At 43.2% G+C, this 7,416-nt stretch overlaps 1 non-coding gene across 1 annotated transcript; it reads right to left on the bottom strand.

The window, feature by feature from the left end:
- Positions 1-4,084: 4,084 nt before the first annotated feature.
- LOC119929120 lies at positions 4,085-4,222 on the bottom strand. The gene has a single exon (XR_005451260.1). It is a non-coding gene; the product is annotated as a small nucleolar RNA SNORA7 (small nucleolar RNA).
- Between the last annotated feature and the right edge of the window lie 3,194 nt (positions 4,223-7,416).

Below are 7,416 nucleotides of genomic sequence, written 5' to 3'. Positions count from 1 at the left end.
TCTGAGAGACTCCTATTCCAAATGTAAATATCATAATGCTCTGTTTTGCCAACACAACCGGTTGCTTTGGAGATGATTATTTCATTGGAAACCGAGGATTAGGGCTTGTGGAGGAGAAGAAGGAGAGTTTTGCGTGTCATTCCCTCAGATATGTACCCTTTAACTTCAACAGCAGTGGGCATTCAGGTCTTCTTAGCCCTGCATTATTGATCCCCTAAAACTGAAAATCCTACACCTAACCTTTTCTTCTTCAGTTTGAATAAAAAATTGAATTCCCTAAATAACCCCTCAAAATTCCTGTTTTCCTACAAGCAGGAATCACAAAGATCCTACTTCCTTGGATTAGCCTGGCATCAGCACAAGGCTACTAGGAGATAGACTCTGAGGGATTCCACCTACATTACTCACGTCCTTTCTTTAGCTAATTCTTTTCATTTCATTTATCGGCTGGGTGACCTTAGGCAAGTCACTTTGCTTCTCTGTTACCTCAGTTCCCTCATCTGTTAAATGGGGAGAGAAACTGTGATCCCCATGTGGGACATGGACTGTATCCTGTTTGTATCTAACCAGGGCTTAGTACAATCCCTGGCACATAATAAGCACTTAACAAATACTATTAAAAAAAAAAAAAGCATTCTCTTCCCAGACTGGATTATGTCTCTTGGAGTATTCTTGTCCATTCCCTCAGATATGTACCCTTTAACTTCAACAGCAGTGGGCATTCTGGACTTCTTAGCACTGCATTATTGATCCCCTAAGATTGAAAATCCCATACCTAACCTATTCTTCTTCAGGTAGAATAAAAAATTGAATTCCCTAAATATCCCCTCAAAATTCCTGTTTTTCTATAAGCAGTATTGGCAGTGCTTCAGAAGGCACGTGGGTTCAGGGCACAATCAATCAATCAATAATAATAATGGTATTTGTTAAGCGCTTACTATGTGCAAAACACTGTTCTAAGCGCTGGGGAGGTTACAAGGTGATCAGGTTGTCCCACGGGGGGCTCACAGTTTTAATCCCCATTTTACAGATGAGGTAACTGAGGCACGGAGAAGTGAAGTGACTTGCCCAAAGTCACACAGCTGACAGTTGGTGGAGCTGGGATTTGAACCCATGACCTGTGACTCCAAATCCCGTGCTGTTTCCACTGAGCCACGCTGCTTCTGTGGCATTTAATGAGTGCTCATTGTGTGCAGGGCACTATACTAAGCACTTTGGAGAGTACGATATAATAGAATGGGTAGACGTGTTCCCTGCCCACAATGAGTTTACAATCTAGAGAATGTCTGAATATCGGAACTAAGCATCTACAGAGCCGTAAAGCTGCCCAATCTTCTAGACTACTGGAAATATGGAAACATCTATAATAACCAGAAACGGCGATAGTAACTGGGAAAACTTCCAGTATCTGGAAACACCCACAGTATCTGGAAGCATCCATGATATCTAGACACCCATGGTGCTTGGAAATACCCACGGTATCTGGAAACCAGAAGCCGCGTGGTCTAGAGGCTAGAGGATGGGCCTGGGAGTTGGAAGTACCTGAGTTCTAATCCTGGCTCTCCAATTTATTTGCTCTGTGACTTTGGGCAACTCATTTAACTTCTCTATGCCTCAGTTCTCTCATCTGAAAGATGGGGATCAGAACTGTGAGCCCCACGTGATAGGGACTGTGTCCAACCTTATTAGCTTGTGTCTTCCCCAACATTTTGTACTTTCCAAGTGCTTAGTACAGTGGTCTGCACCCAGTAAGCGCTCAGTAAATACAACTGATTAAATGAATGAATGAATGAACACTTAGTACAGTGCCTGACACATAGTAAGCACTTAACAAATACCATAAAAAAATCCACAGTATCTGGAAACACCTGCATTATCTGGAAGCACTCATGATATCTAGAAACACTGATGAAAACTGGAAACACCCAAAGTATCTGGAAACAGCCAGGATATAATGTTTATTTATTACTCTATTTATTTATTTATTTATTTTACCTGTACATATCTATTCTATTTATTTTATTTTGTTAGTATGTTTGGTTTTTTTCTCTGTCTCCCCCTTTTAGACTAGGAGCTCACTGTTGGGTAGGGACTGTCTCTATATGTTGCCAACTTGTACTTCCCAAGCACTTAGTACAGTGCTCTGCACACAGTAAGCGCTCCATAAATACGATTGATTGATTGATTGATTGATAATGTGTATAAAGCATTATGTTAAGAATTATGTGAATATACAAAAGAACAGCAAGATGAGGCCCCTGCCCTCAAGGAGCTTACCATTTCATAGGAAAGACAAGCAGAACAAGTAAATTGATTAGTATATAATAGAGTATGCAAAGAAATTTGCATCAGCCTCCTTTTTGATCTCCCATCCTCCTGTCCCTCCCCACTTCAGTCTATACTTCACTCTGCTGCCCGGACTGTCTTTCTACAGAAACACTCTGGGCATGTCAAAAGATCTGAGTTTTAATCCCAGCTCCGACGCTCATCTTCTGTGTGACCTTGGGCAAGTCATTTCACTTTTCTGGGCCTCAGTTTCCTTATCTGTAAAATGGAGATGGAGACTGTGAGCCCCATAAGGGATGGGGACTGTGTCCAACCTGATTTACTTGTATCCACCCCAGCGCTCAGTATAGTGCCTGACACATAGTATGCACTTAAAATACAATTATTATTATTATAACAATTATTATAATAAGGCATTTCCTCAGAGAGCCTCCCGGCTGAATTTTTTCATGGGCAATAGCTTGTCTTTGACGTACAGTATTTTCGACATCCCATTTTTCTCAATGCCTCTTTCGCTAAAACCGCTGTTTGTTTGGGCCGTCAATTACAGTACTGGCGGAGTCCACAGATTTGTTTCATAAATGGAAATGTTACAGAGCACTGGGCAATCCAGCCTTCATTGCAGGAGCAATAATGAGCTTTTCCTTGGCACGTCAAATGCCAGTTGCATCTTTTGGGATTATTGCCAGATGGATGCGGGTCGTATCTCCTAAGGATAAAATGAAAACACGTACGGTCTCTTCTAGCTGCAGAATTGATCGAAGTGACATCATGCCCATTTTTCTTCCAGCTTAAAACGACACATTGATGATAATGACTTGAATCTAATTTTCAGTACATCGTAAGATGCTTGAATCACTCAGGTAATCTTGAAGTTAATGTGTATTTATAATTGTGAGGACCCAATAGAGTGATGATTTGTCATTCATGAAATGCCCAATCTAATTTCTACCGAAACGGAAAGGCCTTCGTCCGTGTTGATGGAACTTTTGCTTCAGTCTCAAATGGTTCGGAATTTTGATTGAGTTAAAGCAAAGATTAAGTCTGGAGCAGGTCAAGTTTTAGAAAAATAACGGCAATATCATGCATGGCAGGGAGACAAGTGTTTGTGTCTCATGAATGATCTAGCTTTTCCAATCAATCATCAATGGCATTCATTCATTTAATCGTATTTATTGAGTGCTTACTGTGTGCAGAGCACTGTACTAAGTGCTTGGAAAGTACAGTACAGCAATAGAGAGAATCCCTGCCCACAATGCTCTTACAGTCTAGAGGCAGGGAGATAGACATCAAAACAAGTAAACAGATGTCAGTATTAATAATTTATCCCATTCAAGATTATTCAGGCAGTCAGTCAATCATATTTATTGAGTGCCGACTTCTGCAGGGCACTGTACTAAGTGCTAGGGAGAGTACAATATAATAATAAACAGACACATTCCCTGCCCACAGTGAACTTGCAGTCTAGAGAGGAGATGTAACTCTGTCAATATATTTGAAACCGTCAGGTGTGACCTCGCTAAAATCTCCCCTACTCCTCTACAATTCCACTTTCCATTCCACCCTCTTTGTGTTGTGTTTTATGCCCTCGAGTTGTCTCCGACCAATAGTGACACCATGGACACATCTGTTCCAGAATGCCCCACCTCCATCTGCAAACGTTCTGGTAATGTATCCATTGAGTTTTCTCGGTAAAAATCGGGAAGTAGTTTACCATTGCCTCCTTGTGTGCAGTCAACTTGAGTCTCCATCCTCGACTCTCTCCCCTGCCACTGCTGTCCAGCACAATTGAGTTTTGACTTGTAGCAGATGGCCTTCCACTCACTAGCCACTGCCCAAGCTAGGAGTGGAATGGGTAGCCCACTGCTTGACTGTCCCTCCCATAGCCGAGACTGGTAGACTACTGGAAACTCTCCAGGTGCAACCCTGAGAGGGGAACCCTCTTTGACTCTCTCTACATTCACTGCAGTATCTCAAGAAGAGGTCTCTCACCGCCTCTCTAAATCAAACCCCTCCACCTGTGTTTCTGACATTACCCCTTCATACCTTTTTAAAGGATGCCTACCTCCCCCGACTTCTTCCCTCCTTGACTGCCATCTTCGACTGTTCACTTTCCAACAACTTCTTCCCCACTGCTTTCAAACCTGTCTACATGTTTTGATGATGATGATGATGATGGGATTTATTAAGTGCTTACTATCTGCAAAGTACTGTTCTAAGCACCTAGGAGGTTACAAGGTGATCAGGTTGTCCCACAGGGGGCTCACAGTCTTAATCTCCATTTTACAGATGAGGTAACTGAGGCACACAGAAGTTAAGTGACTTACCCAAAATCACACAGCTGACAATTGGCAGAGCTGGGATATGAACCCATGACCTCTGACTCCAAAGCCCGGGCTCTTTCCACTGAGTCACGCTGCTTCTCTGTTGTCTGTCTTCCCCTTCTAGACTGTGAGCCCGTTGTTGGGTAGGGACCGTCTCTATCTGTTGCTGACTTGTACTTCCCAAGCACTTAATACAGTGCTCTGCACACAGTAAGCGCTCAATAAATACGATACAATGTAAAAACCCTTCCCTTGATCCCACGGCTCCCTCCAGTTATCGCCCCATCTCTGTCCTCTGATTCCTCTCCAAACTTCTGGAGAAGATGTTTACACTTGCTCGCTCCACTTTCTCTCCTCCAGTTCTTCCCTTGACCCCCTCCAATCTGGCTTTCATCCCTTTCACTCCATGGAAACAGTCCCCTCTAAATTAAACAACAAACCTTCTCACCAAATCTGAAATTGTCCTAGATCTCTCAGCTGCCTTCGACACCGTAGAACCCCTGCTTTCTCATGGAGACTTTATCCATTCATTCTATCGTATGTATTGAGCTCGTACTGTGTGCAGAGCACTGTACTAAGCACTTGGGAGAGTACAGTGCAACAATAAACAGACACATACCCAACCCACAGTGAGCTTACAGTCTAGGGAGGGGGAGACAGACTGATGTACAAATAAATAAGTGACAGATGTAAACAGAAGTGCTATGGGACTGGTGGGGGTGGGGAGAGAAAAAGGAGCAAGTCAGGCCGATGCAGAAGGGAGAGGGTGAAGAGGAAAGAAGGGGCTTTGTCTGAGAAGATCTCTTATCCAGTCTTGGTTTCACTGACATGATCCTCTCTAGTTTTTATAAAGGTATTTGTTAAACATTTACTATGAGCCAGACACCACACTAAGCCCTGATTACAAGGTAATCAGGATGGACACAGTCCATGTCCTACCTAGGGCTCACAATCTTAATTTCCATCCCACAGATGAGGTAACTAAGGCACAGAGAAATGAAGTGATTTGCCGAAAGTCACACAGCTTCTCTTTCCACTAGGCCATGACGTGGACACAGTCCCTTCCCACAAGGTAGGAAGAAAGGAAAGGGAGACATCATCAAAGCCAAAAGATAGGCTGTCATTGAGACCGTCCTGAATTGCTTAGGCCTTTCATACCTTAGAGACCGTCCCTCTACAATTAAAAGCAAAAGGATGGCAGTTCCTAGTTCCAAATTACAAAAAATTAGGAGAATTAAGGGTTTTCTAAAGAGGATTTCCTTTTCTACCCTCCTTAGGTATTGCCAATGAGTCAACCTTCCGGATACACTATAGGAAAAAAAACCACATTTCTCATCGGATGTTTAATCGACTTGAATAAAAGCCATTAATTTTTCTGTTTTGTTTATTTTAATTACTTGTCATTTCCTTGTACGTGGGTCCTGGATGTGATTTAATTTTTCAAGTTGCCTTTGTAAATCAAATTAAATAACAAAGTGAACAGTGAAAAGTCCGTGGTTTTGAATGGATCCAGATAATAATAATGATGGCATTTGTTAAGCGCTTACTATGTGCGAAGCACTGTTCTAAGCGCTGCGGGGAATACAAGGTGATCAGGTTGTCCCACGTGGGGCTCACAGTCTTAATCCCCATTTTACAGATGAGGTAACTGAGGCTCAGAGAAGTTAAGTGACTTCTCCAAGGTCACACGACAGATGTGTGGCAGAGCCGGGATTAGAAGCCATGACCTCTGACTCCCAAGCCTGTGCTCTTGTCGCTGAGCCACGCTGGACCTCTCACTAGGAACCTGCCCTGCCCATGAAGTGGCCATGAGTCGCTGACCATTCCAGCTTCCTGTGTCCAGATCCTGCCCTCCCTCTGCCAATCTGCCGAGCTAGCTCTCTTCCTCCCTTCAAGGCCCTACTGAGAGCTCACCTCCTCCAGGAGGCCTTCCCAGACTGAGCCCCTCCCTTCCTCTCCCCCTCTTCCCCCTCTCCATCCCCCCCATCTTACCTCCTTCTCTTCCCCATGGCACTTGTATATATGTATGCGCTTACTGTGTGCAAAGCACTGTTCTAAGAGCTGGGGGGGATACAGGGTGATCGGGTTGTCCCATGTGGGGTTCACAGTCTTAATCCCCATTTTACAGATGGGGTAACTGAGGCTCAGAGAAGTTAAGTGACTTGCCCAGGGTCACACAGCAGACATGTGGCGGAGCTGGGATTCGAACCCATGACCTCTGACTCCAAAGCCCGGGCTCTTTCCACTGAGCCACGCTGCTTCTCTCTATATATATGTTTGTATATATTTATTACTCTATTTATTTTATTTACTTGTACATATCTATTCTATTTATTTTATTTTGTTAGTATGTTTGGTTTTGTTGTCTGTCTCCCCCTTTTAGACTGTGAGCCCACTGTTGGGTAGGGACTGTCTCTATATGTTGCCAACTTGTACTTCCCAAGCGCTTAGTCCAGTGCTCTGCACACAGTAAGCGCTCAATAAATATGATTGAATGAATATTTATTACCCTATTTATTTATTTATTTATTTAACTTGTACATATCTATTCTATTTATATTATTTGTTAGTATGTTTGGTTTTGTTCTCTGTCTCCCCCTTTTAGACTGTGAGCCCACTGTTGGGTAGGGACTGTCTCTAAATGTTGCCAACAGTGCTCTGCACACAGTAAGCACTCAATAAATATGATTGATTGATTGATTGATTGATCGAATGACTACATCATTCCAATCCTGGACCACTCCCTTCTCCTGGAAACATTATGTAACCTCAGCTTCACTGACATTGTCCTCTCCTGGTTCTCCTC

This window comes from Tachyglossus aculeatus, chromosome 5 (assembly GCF_015852505.1).
Source record: "Tachyglossus aculeatus isolate mTacAcu1 chromosome 5, mTacAcu1.pri, whole genome shotgun sequence".
Taxonomy (NCBI): Eukaryota; Metazoa; Chordata; class Mammalia; order Monotremata; family Tachyglossidae; genus Tachyglossus; species Tachyglossus aculeatus.
Note: the sequence above shows the minus strand (reverse complement) of the source record. Positions and strands in the feature narration are given on the sequence as shown.